General features: G+C 46.2%; 1 protein-coding gene across 1 annotated transcript in view; it reads left to right on the top strand.

The window, feature by feature from the left end:
- The window catches only part of LOC140594022 (uncharacterized), a 90,499-nt gene extending 73,692 nt beyond the window's left edge, over positions 1-16,807 (top strand). Inside the window, exons 3-4 of the mRNA XM_072722149.1 lie at positions 15,550-15,671; positions 16,399-16,807. The gene's annotated coding sequence lies outside the window, so the exon portion shown is untranslated. The remainder of the gene's footprint in view (positions 1-15,549; positions 15,672-16,398) is intronic.
- Positions 16,808-18,679: the final 1,872 nt, after the last annotated feature.

The following is an 18,679-nucleotide window of genomic DNA, read 5'->3' as shown; positions in this document are numbered from 1 at the left end:
CTTCCGAAGGTCTGCAGATGCACAGTGAGCGCCAGGCAGCAGTGGAACCCGGGGGCGGCACAGTTCCGCCCACAGTGGGGTCCCGCATCATGACTGTGGGCAGGCAGGGTCCAATCAGCACTTAGCCCTTCACCCTGAAGGCTGAGGGTCCCGGGGGAGGGTTCTGTCCCCATGCCAGGTGGGAAGGGGATGCAGGCAGCCTCACACATCCTCAGTGCCCATCCTCGGGCCCTGCAGGCCTTCTGCCCTTCTAGGCAGACGGGGGGGTCACAGACGTCCCCCCGACCCCAGAGTTCACAGCATGGGGTTGCACTTAAGAACATTTGAGGGGCTCCTGAGTGGTTCAGTTGGTTCCACGTCGACTCTTTAGTTTGCTTCAGGTCAGGATCTCGAGGTTGTGGCGTGGAGCCTCACATGGGGCTTGGGCTCCGGTGGGTGAGGAGTCCGCTCCAGGTTCCCCCTCTCCCTCTGCCCTCCCCACTGCACCCTGTCTCAAGTAAATCTTCTAAAAATTAACATGAAGACGTGAGCATCTTTATCTCCTCTGCCGAGGTGACTTCGTGTGTGTAACGACCATGTAAATTCCTTTCACGGACCCACCGGGAGTCCTACCAGAAACCCCTTTTCCTTGATATTTATTGAAGTACAGTCGACACACAATGTGACAGTAGTTTTAGGGCTAAAACTAGTGACTTGACAATTCTGTGCCTTACTCAGCTCCCCCCACGAGAAGTGGCGTCACCGTCTGTCCCCGTACAAAGTTGTCACAACAGTACTGACTCTATTCCCTAGGCTGTACTTTCTAAATTTCTGTGACTTATTTATTTGAGAACTATATGCTTATAGCTCTTACAATTGTTCATCTATGTTGCCCATGCACTACCCACAGCCCCTCTGTCCATTGGTCAGCAGGATCCATCACATTAACCAGAGAAAGGACATGGGGCAGCCCGGATGTTTCAGCAGGTTAGCGCCAGCCTTCGGCCCAGGGCGGGATCCTGGAGTCCCGGGATCGAGTCCCATGTCAGGTTCCCTACATGGAGCCATCTTCACCCTCTGCCTGTGTCTCTGCCTCTCTCTCTCTCTGCCTCTCTCTCTCTGTCAAGGATATGTAAATAAAATCTTTTTTAAAAAGAAAAAGAAGAGAAAGGACAAAAAGCATAGGATCCTCTCAAGAGTTGCAGAAAAATCATTTGACAAAATACAACATCAAAAGCATAGTGGGTTTTGAGGAAATGTCTATCAACAGAATAAAGGCCGCTAGGAAGGCCCGCAGCTGACGTCATCCTCAAGGGTGAAAACCTGAAATCATCTCCCCTGAGCAGGAAGAAGCCAAGGAGGTCCCCTGTCAGCGCTGGAAGTCCTAATGCAAAGGTTCCACTCCTGGAAGGGGGACATCACACTGTCCCTATTTGCTGAAGACGTGGTACTAGAAACTGGAAACCCAAGAGCCTCCACCAAAACCTGTTAGAACTAAAGAGTGAGTTCAGTAAGGTCACGGGACACAAACTGACCCTACAGAGCTCAGTAGCCTTGCTGTGTCCCGACAATGAGCACTCAGGAAGGAAATGAAGGACATGACTCCCTTCTCAGGAGCATCACAGAGAATAAATAATGAGACTGAACCAAAGGAGCACAAGGCATGAGCACTGAGCCATACCAGGCCCTGGCAGGCCGTCCTGGGCTCGTGGGGTGGGAGCCTCATCTTGTGAAAATGTCCACAGTTCCTGAAGCCAGCCTCAGTTTCAATGTCATTCCTATCAAAACCATGGTGGCAGATCCTAGAAATAGGAAAAAAAAACCAAAACATCCATCCGCCCCCACAAATGACCCCGGACAGCAAATCAGTATAGGAGAAGCAGGACAGAGCGGGACGCAGCACTTTCCTCTTTCAAACGATGTCACAGAGACACAGGAGAAAGCAGTGTGGTTTTCAGGCCCCCGGCTGGCTCCGTTGGTTAAGTATCCAACTCCTGCCCTCACCTCCAGTCCTGATCTCAAGGTCATGAGTTCTAGCCCTGGGCTGGGCCATGGACGAGGCATGGCGCTGACTTAAACCAGACCCACAGGGGGTGGTCCCGGCATAAGCTGAAGGAGCAGAACAGAGAGTCCAGAAGGAAATGGGCTCTGATACAACTGATTTTTTTTAACTTAATTTAATTTAAACCCAATTAATTAACGTATAGTGTATTATACTTTCAGAGGAAGAATTCAGGGATTCACCAGTTGGAGAAAACAGCAGTGCTCATGATGTCACGTGCCCTCCTTCATGCCGGTCCCCTGTTATCCCCCCTCTCCCCTCCAGCGACCCTCAGTTTGTTTCCTGTGATTAAGAGTGTGTATTTCCTGCATCTGTGTTCATCCTATTTGTTTATGCTTCCCTTCACTGATGTTCATGTGCTTTGCTTCTTTAATTCCTCCTATGAATGGCACCACATGGTGATTCTCTTTCCTGACTGAATTATTTCACTTAACACGATCCCTCTAGTTCTATCCACGTCATTGCAAATGGCAAGATTTCCTTCTCTTTGCTGAAGACACGGTACTAGCTGAGTACCATTCCTATCATCTATCTATCATCCATGACCATCATCTATCTCCCATCCTCTTTATCCATCATCTGTCCGAGGGCACCGAGGCCACAGTGTGGCTACTGTCGACCTGGCTGCTGTGGACATCGGGGTGCAGGTGCCCAAGTCTCACTGCATCTGTATCTTCGGAGTGAGCTCTAGGCCGTGCACCTGCTGGTCGCAGGGTGGCTCTATTTGTAACTTCCTGTGGAGCCTCCAAACTGTTTCCAGAGCGGCTGCCCCAGTGGAAGAGGGTTGAGTGAGTTTTGTAGGACGTGGTAAAAGTCTGGTCCACATTTCATTTTGCATCCTGTGGGCTCCATTCATTGTCCTTAAGTGTTTCTGGGAAGCCGGTGTTGGGCTCCGTTTCAGTGAGATGATTCCGAAGTTCACAGGCCTCAGCTGGAGCCTGGAAGGAGGCAGGTGCGGCCCTGGCGGGGGCAAGCTGCCTCCTGCCCGGCCTCTTGCAGTGCCTGAGCGTCCCGGACGCAGGGGGCGCCCGAGCCAGAGCCCCACCCAGGGGGCACACATGCACAGTAGGCCATTTCCGCCTGCACTAACAGGAGCCTGCCTGTGCTCGGGAGGCCTGAGGAGGACGTCACAGGACACACGGGGAGTCTTCAGGGGGACATTGGGCCGCGTTCAAGCTGACAGGAGCGCCCGTCTCCACAGGACCCGCGGTGAGGCTTCAGGAAGATGTGGGCCCGCATCCACGCTGACAGGAGCCCCTGGGCCGCCTCAGGACCCGCGGGGAGGCTTCAGGAAGAGGTGGGCCCGCGTCCACTCTGGCAGGAGCTCCCGGGCCCCTCAGGACATAAGTTGAGGCTTGTGGACGCTGAGGGCTGCATCTACTGTGACAGGAGCCCCGGCCTCCTCAGAACCCGCTGACTATGACTCAGGAACACGTGGGCCCACGTCCGCACTCTCAGGAGCCCGGCTTCCTCAGGACCCCCTGGAGGACTCTGGAGGCGCCGCGGGGGGCCACGTCCACATCAGAAGGGACTACTCACAACCACAGGGTAAGTGAATGGGTAGAATGAATAGTACGGTCAGGGGAGAGGCAACAGTTGGTGGTTAGGGTTAGGTGAGATGTTAGGGGTTAGTGATTATGCTTATGGTTACGGATTAGAGGTTAGGAGGAGGGAAAAGGGTAAGGGTCAGTTGTTAGGAGTTAGGATGGGGGTTAGGGATTAGGGAAAGGGGTTAGGGTTAGGGTTAGGCACAGGATTTAGAGTTAGGGTTAGGGTTTAGGCTTTAGGGATTAGGGCAGGAGGTTAAGAGTTGGTGTTAGGGTTATGGTTAGAGTTAGGGTTGGGCTTAGGTTTGCAGTTAGGGTTAGGGGTTAGGCTCGGAGTTGGGGTTAGGGGTTAGGGTTAGGCAGTAGGGTTAAAGTTAGGGCTAGGTTTGGGGTTAGGGTTAGGATAGGGGTTAGGGCTAGGGTTAGGGTTAGTGTTTGGGTAGGTGTTAGGGTCAGGTCAGGGTCAGGGTACGGTTTTGGAAAAGGGTAAGAGGGTTAGGGAGTGGGTTAGGGGTTAGTTTTAGGGTACGGTTAAGGTACAGTTTGGGGTATGAGATAGGGTTAATATTACAGGGTTAGCGTTAGGGTACAGGTTAAGGTTAGGAATAGGATTTGAGTCCATTAAGTTAAGGTTAGAGTTAGAGGTTAGGGTTAGGGTTAGATTTAAGGTAGGAGTCAGGGTTAAGGGTTTAGAATAGGTTTAGGACTTAGGGTGAGGGTTGGCAGGGGGGTACAGTGAATGTGTTTCGGTCTTGGAGTTTGTGTTTGGTTTTCGATTAGTGATAGGTCTTGTTTAAGGGTTAGGTTTACATTAGGCTTAAGTGTAGGGTTAGGGTTGTGTACGGTTAGAGTTTGGGTCTTGGCATGTGCCTGCACTGGGACTCTAGTATATTCAGCAGTTTACTTTTATGCACTCTATTTAGGTTTTGGGTTCAAAGATTGCCTGAGTCCACCAAGTCAGTGGCCTCCCCAGAGAATCAATTCCAGGCTTCTGCTGGGGTCAGAATAGACATAGCAGGCTTCTCCTGAGCTGAGGTAAGGACGGGATTTGTGGCTCTAAATACTCGTTATTTGGATTTTCAGTTGCACAAGATAACTCTTGTGCGCACATGTTTCATCAATACTACCAATTATTATTTTAAAGTTTTACTTGAATTCCTGTTTATAAACACAGTATGATATAGTTTCAGGTCTACCACATAGTGATTCAACCCTTGGATACAACGGCTGGTACTGGTCACAGGTGCCCTCCACTATTCCCATCCCCTGATTCCCCATCCCCCCCACCTTCCTCTGGTATTTATTAGTTTATTCTCTGTGGTTAAGAGTGTGTTTCCTGGTTTGCTTCTCTCATCCCACTCTCCGCCCCTTTGCCAGTTTGTTTGGTTTCTTAAACTTCACATGTGAATGCAATTGTATGGTATTTGGTATCTGTCTTTCTCTGACTGACTGAGTTCATTTAGCATAAGTCCTTTCCACCTCTCCCACGTCATTGTAAATGGCTTCATTTCATCCCTTCTGATGACCAAGTGATGTCGCAGTGTGTATTATTTACCACATCGTCTCTGCCCATTCGTCTGCTGTTGGACATCTGGGCTGTATGCACAGTTTGGCTGTTGTTGATAACGCTGCTACAAACAGTGGGCTGCGTGTCCCTCTTCGAATCTACTAAACTACTTTTGTATCTTCGGGGTAAATACCTAGCTGTGCAGTTTTGGAATTGTAAGGTAGCTCTACTTTGAACTTCTTGAGGACCCTCCACACTGTTTTCCACAGTGACTGCACCTGTTCGCATGCCCACCAGGAGTGTAAGGGGGCTCCCCCTTCTCCATAGCCTCACCAACACCTGTTGTTTCTTGTGTTGTTAATTTTAGCCATTCTGACGGCTGTCAGGTGACATCTCACTGTGGTTTTGGTTTGCATTTCCCTGATGATGGGTGACGCTGAGTGTCTTTCCGTGTGTCTGGTGGCCATCTGGATGTCTTGCCAGAGACAAAGTCCATTCATGTCTTCTGCCCATCTGCAGTTGGATACTTTGTGTTTAGGATGCTGAGATTTATATTTGCTTTATGTGTTTTGGATACTAATTCTTTATTGGATGTTTTGTTTACAAATATCTCCTCTCGTTTTGTATGTTGCCTTTGAGCTTTGGTTGTTTCCTTCACTTTGGGGAAGGTTTTCAATTTGATGAAGCCCCGAGAGTATTTCTGCTTTTGTTTCCCTCGCCTCAGAGGCATATCTAGAAAGAAGATCCAATGGCCAATGTCAAAGACGGTGCTTCCTATCTTTTCTTCTTTTTATGGTTTCAGGTCTCACATTTAGGTCTTTCATCCATTTTGAATTTATATGGTATAAGAGAGGGGTCCAGGTTCATTCTTCTGCATGTGGCTGCCTGGTTTTCCCAACACCATTTGTTCTTATCCTGGGGTCAGGGTTAGGGTTTGTTGAAGAGACTGCTTTGTGCCATTGGATATTCCTTCCTGCCTTGTTGTCGATTAATGGATCATAGATTTAAGGGTTTCTATCTTGTTTCGGCTTTCCATTTTGTTCTATTGATCTAAGCGTCTCCTGTTGGGAGGTTCTTGATTGCTGATTCAATTTCTTTGCTGGTTATCTGTCTGTTCAAATTTCTTCCTTTTCTATTTTTGCTATGTTATATATTTCTAGGAAGTGATCTATTTCTTCCACGTTCGAGGCTGCTGGCATTATGAGCCATTTCTCATAATGTTCTCTTATAAACCTTTGTATTTCTCTAGTGTTATTTCTCTTTTCTCATTTGTGATTTTATTTGGGTCCTTTCTCGTCTTTTTATCTTTTTTTGTTTTTTAAAGATTTTATTTATGAATTCATGAGAGACACAGAGAGGCAGAGGTATAGGCAGGGAGCCAGATGTGGGACTTGATCCCCCAGGACCCCGGATCATGATCTGAGCCAAAGCAGATGATCAACCACTTAGGCAACCAGGTGCCTTGCTGATTCAATTCCATTCCTAGTTATGGATCTGTTCACATTTTCTGTTTCTTCCTATTTCAGTGTTGCTTGTTTGCACATTTCTAGGGATTTGGCCATTTCTTCCAGGTCTCCCAGTTTGTTAGCGTATAGTCTTTCATAGTTTTCCCTTATAATTGTCTTGTTTTTCTGGTGTTGATTGTGATCTCTCTTCTCTCATTTGTGATTTTATTTATTTAAGTCTTGTCTCTTTTCTCGTGGATAAGGCTGGCTAGGGATTGATCCATTTTATTAATTATTTTGAAGAACCAGCTCTTAGTTTCGTTATTCCATTCAACTGTTTTGTGGTTTCTGTATTGTTTATGTCTGCTCTCATCTTTATTTTTTCCCTTCTTCTGTAGGCTTTAGGCTTTGTTTGCTATTCCTTTGCCAGCTCCTTTAGGTGTAGGGTTAGGTTGTGTATTGGAGACTTCTTGTTTCTTGAGGTAGGCCTGTATTGCTATGTACTTCCCTCTTAGGTCTGCATTTGCTACATCCTAGAGGTTTGGAGAAACATGTTTTCATTTTCATTTGTTTTAAATTTCCTCATTAATTTCCTGGTTGCTCCATTCATTCTCTAGTAGGATGTTCATAATCTCCACGTTTTTTTGGTCTGTCCAAGTTTTTTCTTACTGTCGACTTCGAGTTTCATAGCGTCATGGTCCAAAAATGTACAGGGTGTGATATCAACCTTCTTGTACCTGTTGTACCTGTTGAGGGCTGATTTGTGGCCCATGATATGATCTGTTCTGGAGAATGTCCCATGTGCACTTGAAAGGAATGTGTGTTCTGCTTTAGGAAGAAATGTTCTGACTATATCTGTTGAGTCCCTGTGGTCCAGTTTGTCAAGGCTATTGTTCCCCTGTTGATTTTCTGCATAGTCGATCGGTCCATTGCCATAAGTGGTGTTAAAATCCCCTGTCATTGTATTATTATCAGTGAGTTCCTGTACGTTTGTTGTTAATTGGTTTCTATATTTAGGTACTCCCTGTTGGCAGGATAAATATTTAGTTGTTTGAACTTGATAGTCTTTTTAATTATGAAATAATGCCCTTCTTCATCTCTTCTTACAGTATTTGTTCTTTCTTTTTGGAAATTTAAATATTTTATTTATTCATGAGAGATACACAGAGAAGCAGAGGCAGAAACATAGGCAGAGGGAGAGGCAGGCTCCCCAAAGGGAGGTCAATGTGGGACTCGATCCTGGGATCCCAGGATCACACCCTGAGCCAAAGGCAGATGCTCAACCCCTGAGTCACCAAATGTCCCCCAGGGTTTGGTTTGAAATATAGTTTGTCTGATATAAGTATGAGTCCTCCAGCTTTCTTTTGATGTCCATTAGCGTGATAGATGATTTTCCTTCCCCTGATTGCTGGTGTCTATAGGTCTAAGGTGAGCATCTTGTAGGCAGCATACAGATGGATCTTGTTTTTTTAATAACGATTTTATTTATGAGAGAGTGAGAGAGAGAGAGAGAGAGGCAGAAAATGATGCAGAGAGAAAAACAGGCTCCCCACCAGGGGCCCAATATGGGAAAGGATCCCAGACTCCAGGATCACACCCTGAGTCAAAGTCAGAGGCTCAACCCCTGAGCCACCCAGGCATCCCGGATCATGATTTTTAAGCCACTCTGATACCCTATATCTTTTGATTGGAGCATTTAGCCTATCAGCATTCAGAGTGATTATTGAAAGATATGAACCAGCTCTGCTTTTGTGTTACCAGTAGAGTTGGTGTTTCTGGTGATGTTCTCTGGTCCTTTCTAGCCTTTGTTGCTTTTGGTCTCTTTTTTTCCCCCACTAGAAGAGTCCCTCTTAAAATTTCTTACTGGACTGGTTTAGTGGTCATGAACACCTTTATATTTTGCCTGTCCGTGAAACTCTTTATCTCTCCTTCTATGCTGAATGACACCCTTGCTGAAGAAAGAATTCATACAAATTGGACTCCAATAAAAAGAAATTTAAACACATAAAATAGGAGATCTCGGGGTGGCACTGTTTTTTGGCACCTACCTTTGGCCCAGGGCGCGATCCTGGAGACCCGGGATCGAATCCCACGTCGGGCTCCCAGTGCATGGAGCCTGCTTCTCCCTCTTCCTGTGTCTCTGCCTCTCTCTCTCTCTCTCTCTCTCTCTGTGTGTGTGTGTGTGTGTGTGTGTGTGACTATCATAAATAAATAATAAATAAATGAAATAAAATTTTGCTATTATGATTGAGGAAAACCAGAAGCTGAAAGAGAGGAGGACAGATTATACCATCCTTAGCCTTCACAGGGACCTGGTGTCCTTTCCTAAGAGGGCCCCCCCGCTCCGTAGGATGCTTCCTGCCCCTCTGTGCTCCTTCTTGGAACCCAACAGGCATATCTCTGTGCCTCCAGCACCTCTGCATCCTGGCTCATAGCGTCCTCCATGTATCCTATCGAGGAGCACAGTGTCGTGTATTTAACCCATCTGGCTGCTGTTTGACAGCATTGGGGGGATTCTGACTCTTGTTGGTTTTGCGGTGTGTGTGTCTATCACATGCAGCTATCACGTGCAGCTATCTGATCTCTGACTGGGTCACCCAAATGCCAAAATCGTTGGCACATCATCATTTCTGGTGCTGGCACTGGGCGGCTAGCTGGGCTCTCCTGGCTGACCCGGGGCTCGCTCCTGCAGTGACTTTCCGCTGTAGGGTCAGCTGAGCTGGAAGGTCCGACTCCGCCACATTCCAGCAGCCCTGGGGCTGCCTGTGTGTGGGAGTCGGGGTCAGGAAGGGGTGGGGTTTTTCAGTCCCCTGTGCTGCCTGGCCTTCAGACCAAGCCCCATGCTCACCCAGCCTCTACTCAGTAGGCCGAAGCGGGTGCCCTCCACACTCTGGTGTGAGCGATCCAGCACCACAAGGTGTGCACCCACTGTCCACCTGGTGAGGGTGACCAGGGGAGTGAGCTGCAAGTGTAGGACCCACGAAATTTAACAAAAATCCCCTACCCATGGACAAGGAGAGCAGGACTGATTCCATTTTGTGCTACACCTGCCACCTCCACTATGACCCCCACATGACCTGCTTATTGCTTAAGGCGCTGCCCCACCCGAGAGGAGCTGCTGGGCACACCCTAATCGGAAATCCTCTCATAACAATGTAACCCTGCTTTGTACCCACCAAAACTGGGTGCCAATTCTGACCACAGTAATAGGCCAGCTCAAGTGGATACAATAGGTAAGGTGTAATTAAATCGGCCACCTGCATTTGGACCTACATGACTGTGCAACTTTCTCCGTATCCCATGGGCCACTGGCACTATAAAGCTGCTATGCCTCTTAGTCTCGGGGTCCAAGTCCCTGCTCCGCTGTGTCAGGTGCACTTGGACCCAAGCCGGAGCTTGTAAATAAAACCTCGTGTGATTGCATCAGTGTCAGCTCCTCAGTGGTTTCTTGGTTTCACAATCTTGGCACAACACAAGAGCCTGCTATCCTGACATCCCTTCCAGGACCACGCTGACCGCCCCACAGGCCCTCTGTGCCCCAGGCACACAGGCACGGGAATGCGGGGAGGGGAGGAATTGCCCCGGAACCTGGCTAGCCCCAGCCCCCTTGACAGAGGGAGCACAGACCTCCCAGGTCGTTTTTTTCACAGACCCTGGTGACTTGAGGCTCCCTGGATGTCACTCTGTCCCAGCCCCTCCTGGCCCACGGGGCATAGGCTGAGTCCCAGAAAAGTCTGTGGGGTCCTGACCTGGGGTCTGGACGCCCCTGGAAGGCACTTTGGGATGTCAGCTGTGTGTGCCTGGCGGCGCACCTACAGGGGGTGGTTGGGGCCTGGATGGTGCCCCGTCCTCCTATCTAGGGGTCTCCCCACCCCCTCTGGCACAGATTTCTGGGAGACACAGAAACGGGCTGGCTGTGCATTTTCGCACCACACCACTTTATTGATTTTCCACAGAAAATGGGTCAGAGCCTTCCCCTGGGGACGGAGACCTTTCTGTCCTTTAGGGGAGGGCAAGAATCATACGGGGTGGGGGGTGGGTGCTGCAGTCCCCCACCTGGGACCATTTGTGGACTCCGGGTGGGGGCGTGTGTCCTGAGGTTTCAGGCTGAGAGACGGTTCTGAGGACAGCAGAGATGACCTGGACCTGCAGCTCATGGGCTCCTGTGCTTGGTCGCCACAGGGCAGCTGGACCCCGGCCTTGGGCCCCTGGGGCCGCAGCACCTGGAGGAGCCTGCCTCCTGGTGTGGGTGCGGGTGTGGCCCACCGGCCTACCCCTGCTCTCCCCACCCTGGGGTGTCCCGGGATCCCCAGGGCTACACTAGGTCAGCGACCTGGATCTGTGGGGTACGCCCAGGGACCAGAATCCAGGCCTGCCCAGGGCCATGGGGGGCTGTCCCATTAGCCTTTGTGTTGGGCCTGCGGGGGGGCTCAAATCACCCCAGCACCCACAGAGCCCGGGGCCAGGACAACCCAGGTCCCTCTGGGTTAGGGGCTGGTATGCCACCCTCCAGGAGCGACAGTGGAAGAGGCAGGGCACAGTGCGTCCTCTGCTCCACCCACCTGCACCCACACTGTGCGGGGCTCCCTGCCTCCCCTCCTCCCTGCAACCCCTGGCTACTCAATGGGACACCCGTGCTTCTGATGGGAGCAGAGTATCCATAGAACCCCAGGGAGGCTGAGCATGTCCCACAGAGGGCAGCTGCACTGGGTCCTTGCTGGGAGCCAATGGTGTGGGGGTGGATGGTGTGGGGGCAGGGGTATGATGGTGGTGGAGTTTGGGGATGGTGTAGGGGGGATGGTGTTGGAGTATAGTGTGGGTGGGGATTGTGTGGGGCTGTGTGGATGTGAGGGGGATGGTGTAGGGGGGACGCTATGGGGGATGATGTTGTAGTGGGATGGTGTGGGTGTGGGGAATGAGGGGGATGGTGTGTCGGGCCGGTGGACACAAGGTATCCCCTTTCTCTCCGCCCACGGAGACGTCTGCAGATAAAGGTGACCCCAGTCTGGGGTTTGCCGTGGCACCTGCCCCTGGGGCTCCGTGTGGTCAGTGCAGGGCCCTGGCTGGACCGGGGACATTATCTGGGGGTCATCATACTATGTATGTTTACAAATTGCAAATTGTCTCAAATAAAATGCATAGAATTTAGAAATAAATAAAGCACCGAATGTGGGTGTCACTCTGACCCATCCGACCCCCATCGGATCGATGTGTGTCCGGCTCCAGCCACGGCAATGCTGCCTGGCACCCAGGTCCCCTTCCTGCCCTCACCCCAGCCCCCTGCTTCCCAGGGTGCCATCACTCACCCCATTTGGGGTTCAGCTGTCATGGCAACCCCTGGAGGCCCTATCCTAGTGGCCTCCTCTTCCCCGAGGCCCCTGGGGTGGGGGCACAGGGGTCATCGCCAGTACCCAACCATGTAGCCTTGTGTTGTTGGCTGCTGTTGCTCCCCCTGGCCTCAGAAGCCCCGTGTTCCCTACTGAGAAGCCCCCGGGGCCCCGAACCACCTTAATTTTCTCGACCTCCATGAGTCCGGTCCCATCCTATCTAGCTCCTTCCCCCTTCCTTGGAGCTCTTAAGGGAGCAATTGCAATGACTTCAGCATAGCAGCATGTGTTGGGGGAAAGGCCCAGGGTTTGGGGATCAGGAAGACGTGGAGCGCTGGCATCCCAGCTGTGCAGCGGGATTCCATCCTGCAGACTTATTCCCTAAGGCTATCTTGACAACTGACTTTGTATATACAAAAGCTCTCCTTTGTCTTTAAAAGATGAAGAGCGAGTCAAAGCATTTTTCTCTATCCATCTGATTGCTGAGATTCCAATCTGAGATGTATTTCCTGTTAATAAGGTTAATTTTCTATCCGTAGTACCATGGTTAAAATATTCTGACACAAGGAATCCAGAGGGATGAGGGTTTCTCATCTCTTTCTTCACAGCTCAGTCACTCATCAGGAAATACATCTTTATGGACTTGGAAAGAACTGAGAGACATCATTACCAATTACCAATGGTCCTATTATTATGTGAAGGATTCTTCCCGAGATTCTTCCCCTATTTCAACTGACACTGAAACACTGTGAACTATTTGGAAGACAAATGTCAGAGAAATAAATGTTATATACTGATAATTTTATTTTTATTTTATTTTTTTAATTTTTTAAAGATTTTTTTATTTTTTATTTATTTATGATAGTCATACAGAGAGAGAGAGAGAGGCAGAGACACAGGCAGAGGGAGAAGCAGGTCCATGCACCGCGAGCCCCATGTGGGGTTGATCCTCGGTCTCTAGGATCACGCCTTGGGCCAAAGGCAGGTGCTGAACCACGGTGCCACCCAGGTATGCCTGCATTGCTGATTTGAAATGCACTTGCTGTATGGTGTCTATTAAAATAGAAGTTTTTTGTCTGATTTTTGCTATTTATTATCCTTTCCTGCTTTTCAGATGGAGGAGGCATTATACGTGTTCATAAGTGTTTTTCTTTCTTTCTGATATAAAATTCTTACTTTGTTCCCATCGAAGGAACTCTTTAAGAATAAGGCGTAAGTTAATTAAACTATTCTAAAAATGTCTTCACCCTTGGAGCCTGATTCTTTTAAGTCAATTTTCAAAATAAATCTTATTGATTAGAAAAGAATCAAAGATTTATAGGGAAATTGAGAAGATACTACAGAGAATTCTCATGGATTTGCACTCAATTTCTCCAATTATTGATATCTTATATTAGTATGGTACAAATATTAGCTAATGAATCAATACTAAAATATTTGCATTAACCAAAGACCATTCTTTATTCAGATTTCCTTAGTTTTGCTAAGTAACCATCCCTCATATCACATTATATTTGTCCTCATGTTGTCTTAGGCTCCTCTGGATTGTGACAGTCTTTCAGCCTTTCCTTGTTGTTGTTGAACTGGAATACTTTGAGAAGTAGAGTATTTTGTAAAATTTCCCTCAGTTGGGACATGTCTCTCATTTGTCTCATGATTGATCTGTTTTTGTGGAGTATATACAGCAATATACTGCCATTTTTATTATATAAAAAATAGATACTATCAACAGGACTTATCAGTCTTGGTACCGATCTGATCATCCTGCTGAGGTAGTGTTTGTGAGCTTTCCCTATTGTAAAGTGATTCTTTATTATTATTATTATTATTATTATTAATTATTATTATTATTATTATTTAAAGTTTTTCATAACATATTTTGTAGAAGGAAGTTACTATGTGTATTCCACACATAAGAGTGGGAAGCTATGCTCATCCACTTGAGGGTGGAATGTCTTCACAAATTGTTTGAAATTCTTCTACATGGGAGATTTCTCTTCCTTCTGGGTTTGTTTGGTTGTTTCTTTTTCAAAGATGATATTTATTTCTTTGAATGAGAGAGGAGTGAAAAAGAATGAGCAAGAGGGGCAGAGGGAGAGGGAGAAGCTGTTTTCCTGCTGTACAGAGAGCCTGCCATGGGTCCTGGAATATGATCTGAGCCTAAGGCAGAAGGTTAACTGACTAAGCCACCCAGGTGCCACTCTTTCTTTCTTTCTTTCTTTCTTTCTTTCTTTCTTTCTTTCTTTCTTTCTTCTTTCTTTCTTTCTTTCTTTCTTTCTTTCTTTTTTTATAATAAATTAATTTTTTTGGTGTTCAATTTGCCAACATATGGAATAACACCCAGTGCTAATACCATCTAGTGCCCCCCCTCAGTGCCCGTCACACATTCACCCCCACCCCCCGCCCTCCTCCACTTCCATCACCCCAAGTTCATTTCCCAGAGGCAGGAGTCTTTTTGTTCTGTCTCCCTTTCTGATATTTCCCATACATTCCTTCTCCCTTCCCTGATATTCCCTTTCACTATTATCTATATTCCCCAAATGAATGAGAACATACCATGTTTGTCCTTCTCCGATTGACTTACTTCACTCAGCATAATACCTTCCAGTTCCATCCACGTTGAAGCTAATGGTGGGTATTTGTCATTTCTAATGGCTGAGCAAGGCCCACCTTTTCTCTCTCTTCATCTTCTGAGTCTCCTATGATATTAATGTTTCTGTTTTAATAAGTGGCTGAGTTCCCTATGTAGTCCGAAATCTTTCTTGTTTTTAAGGCTTTCACTTGGAACTGCATCTCAGTTATTGTATTTTTAATGTTCGCCTGACTAGATTTTAGTTCTTTTATTTCAACAGTAAGGGATTCTCTAGTTTTCTTCTGTGCTCTTTTTCCAGCCCAGCTGCTATCTTTATAATCATTGTTTTAAACTGTAGTTAGACAACATATATGTGTATTGATGAACTTCCTGGCTGTGAGTACTACCTCATGTTATTGTATGGAGGTGAATTTCTCCATCTCTTTATGTTTTCCAAAAAAGAAAGAAGGAAGAAAAAGAAAAACCAAGAAAAACAATAACAACTGCCCTCCCCAAAGAAACAGCAGATTATTTTGGCCTGCTTGTTAAAAGATTCTAAATCCCAAAATAAGAAACACAATTAAAGTACCATGAAAGTAAACATAGGAAATATATATGGTATACATACATAAAAATTAAAATAAGGCAATTAATACAAAAGAATCAAAGAAAATAAATGAAAATAAAGCACAAAGTACGGAGGAAGCTAGACCCTACTTTCCTGGCAGAGCGGAAGCTCTGCAGCCTCTGTGGTCCAACAACTTGGTGGCAGCGAGTGGTCTGTGTGGGGTCAGGGGTGGGCCTTGGCGCTGATTGTCAGGTGCACATCTGCCTGGGAGATGCACCTGCAGGGTCAGAGGCAAGGTGGGCGTTAGTGCCTCTGGCCTCCAGCAGGCGGCGCTGTGTTGCTCCCTAAGCCTGTTGATGATGGGCGGGATTCGGGTGGGGATGCTGGGTCCTCTGGCTCTGGGGCTGAGCATCCTGCCCCCCATTCTGCAGGGTCCTCCAATGAAGAGCCCCCAAGCCCCTGAATCTCCGCCGCATCTCTCAGAAACCTGCGTTCACTCTGCCTGCGTCCAAGCTTCTTTTGGTTTTGTTTTTTTATCTCAGACTGCTGTGCCCAAGATTGGGAATCTGAGAAACCACGGAGAAGCCACACCAATGCAAACACATGAGGGTGGTTTACAAGATCAAGCTTGCGTCCAAGTACACCGGACACAGAGGAGCCCGAGGTGGGTTTTAGCTTCTTTTTAAGGGCTGGTCTCGGGGACCTCCAGAGGGGCTTCTTCAAGTTCTGTTTACGTTTTGATATGGGGCCTTCAAGGGCATTGAGCTCTGTTCTTATTCCAATAGGGGATTCCTGCCCTTGGCCTGGGCTCAGTTCTTATGCTCATGTGGGGCTTTCTAGGATATTAACCTGTAAACTTTTGTTTTTTTCCTGTAAGTGAAGTAATGTAAATTTCAGGTCTTCTTCACAGGGGCCTGGGATGGCTGGACGTGTGCTAAGGCTGAACTTAAAGTGGAATGGCCTTAATTTTCTTAACCTCCACGCATCCTATCCCATGCTATCTAGCTCCTTCCCCCTTCCCCCGAGCTCCTAAGAGAGCAATTGCAAATGACCTCTGGTGGCAGCCTGTGTTGGGGGACAGACCCAGGGATTTGGGATCAGGAAAACCTGGAGCACGGGCATCCGGGCTGTGCAGTGGGATTCCATGCTGCAGACTCTTATTCCCTAAGGCTATCATGACAACTGACTTTGTATATAGAAAAGCTCTCCTTTGTCTTTAAAAGATTAAGAGGGAGTCAAAGCATTTTTTCTCTGCCCATCTGATTGCTGTGATTCCAATCTGAAACTTATTTCCTATTAATAAGGATAATTTACTCTCCGTAGTACTATGGGTAAAATATTTTGACACAAGTAATCAGAGGACTGAGGGTTTCTCATCTCTTTCTTCACAGCTCCGTCACTCATCAGGAAATGCATCCTTATGGATTTGGAGAGAACTGAGAGACATTATCACCAATGGTCCTATTATTATGTGAAGGATTCTTCCCTGAGATTCTTCCCCCGTTTCAACTGACCCTGAAGCACTGTGAACTCTTTGGAAGAGAAATGTCAAGGAAATAAATGTTATACATTGCTAATTTTAAATGCACTTGCAATATGGTGTAATAGAAGTATTTTTATCTGTTTTTTTTTTTTTTTGCTATTTATTATCCTTTCCTGCTTTTCAGGTTGAGGAGACATTATACGTGTTCATAAGTGTTTTTTCTTTCCTTCTGATATATAATTCTTTCTTTGTTCCCATCGAAAGCACTCTTTAAGAATAAGGCAAAAGTTAATTAAACTATTCTTAAAATGTCTTCACACTTGGAGCCTGATTCATTTAAGACAATTTTCAAAATAAATCTTATTTACTAGGAAAAAAAACAAAGATTTATAGGGTAATTGAGAAGATAGTACAGAGAATTCTCATGCACTTGCACACAATTTCTCCAATTATTGATATCATATATAAGTACAGTACAAATATTAGCTAATGAATCAATATTAAAATATTCGCATTAACCAAAGACCATTCATTATTCAGATTTCCTTAGTTTTTGTGAAGTAACCATCCCTCATATCACATTCCATTTGTCCACATGTTTTCTTAGGCTCTTCTGGATTGTAACAGTCTTTGAACCTTTCCTTGTTGTTGTTGAACTGGAATACTGTGAGAAGTAGGGTATTTTGTAAAATTTCCCTCAGTTGGGACATGTCTGTCGCTTATCTTATGATTGAACTGTTTTTGTGGATTATATACAGAGATAGGCTTCCATTTTTCATATAAAGGATAGATACTATCAACATGATATATCAGTCTTAGTACAGATCTGATCATTTGCTGAGGTTGTGTTTGTCACCTTTCTCCATAGTAAAAGTGATTCTTTATTATTATTATTATCATCATTATTATTATTATATTATTTTTTTTAACGTTTTGATAGTATTTATTGGAGAACGAAGTTACTATGTGTATTCCACACCTAAGAGTGGAAAGCTATGCTCATCAAGTTGAGGGTGGAATGTCTGCACAAATTGAAATTCTTCTACCTGGGAGATTTCTCTTACTTCTGGGTTTGTTTGGTTGTTTCTTTTTCAAAGATGATATTTATTTTTTGAGAGAGAGAGGAGTGAAAAAGAATGAGCGAGAGGGACAGAGGGAGAGGCAGAAGCTGGTTCCTTGCTGAACAGGGACCTGGAACATGATCTGAGCCTAAGGCAGAAGCTTAACTGACTGAGTCACCCAGGTGCCACTCTTTCTTTCTTTCTTTTTTTAATAATAAATTAATTTTTTGGTGTTCAATTTGCCAACGTATGGAATAACACCCAGTGCTCATCCTGTCTAGTGCCCCCCTAAGTGCCCATCACCCATTCACCCCCACTCCCCGCCCTCCTCCACTTCCATCACTCCTAGTTCGTTTCCGAGAGTCTTTATGTTCTGTCTCCCTTTCTGATATTTCCCACACCTTTCTTCTCCCTTCCCTTATATACCCGTTCACTATTATTTATATTCCCCAAATGAATGAGAACATATAATGTTTGTCCTTCTCCAATTGACTTACTTCATTCAGCATAATACCTTCCAGTTCCATCCACGTTGAAGCAAATGGTGGGTATTTGTTGTTTCTAATGGCTATGCAAGGCCCACCTTTTCTCTCTCTTCATGTTCTGAGTCTACTATGATATGAATGTTTTTGTTTGAATAAGTGGCTGAGTTCCCTAAGTCTGCCTCTGTGGTCCATAACCTTTTTTTTTTTCAAGACTGCCACTTGGGACTGCATCTCAGTTATAGCATTTTTAATGTTGCCCTGACTAGATTTTAGTTCTTTTATTTCTACAGTAAGGGATTTTCTTGTTTTCTTCTGTGCTCTTTTTCCAGCCCTGCTGCTATCTTTATAATCATTGTTTTAAACTGTAGTTAGACATCATATTGATGCACTTCCTGGTGAATTTCTCCATCTCATTATTTTTTCCAGAAAAGGAAGAAAAAGAAAAACCAAGAAAAACAATAATAACTGCTCTCCCAGGGAAAAAAAAAACACCAGACTATTTTGGCCTGCTTGTAAAAGATTCTAAATCCCAAAATAAGAAACACAATTAAAGTACCATGAAAGTAACATAAGAAATATATGAGGTACATACATAACAATTAAAATAAGGCAGTTAATACAAAAGAATCAAAGAAAATAAATG

This window comes from Vulpes vulpes, chromosome 9 (assembly GCF_048418805.1).
Source record: "Vulpes vulpes isolate BD-2025 chromosome 9, VulVul3, whole genome shotgun sequence".
Taxonomy (NCBI): Eukaryota; Metazoa; Chordata; class Mammalia; order Carnivora; family Canidae; genus Vulpes; species Vulpes vulpes.
The sequence above is the reverse complement of the archived record's forward strand: the minus strand, read 5'-3'. Positions and strand labels throughout refer to the sequence as shown.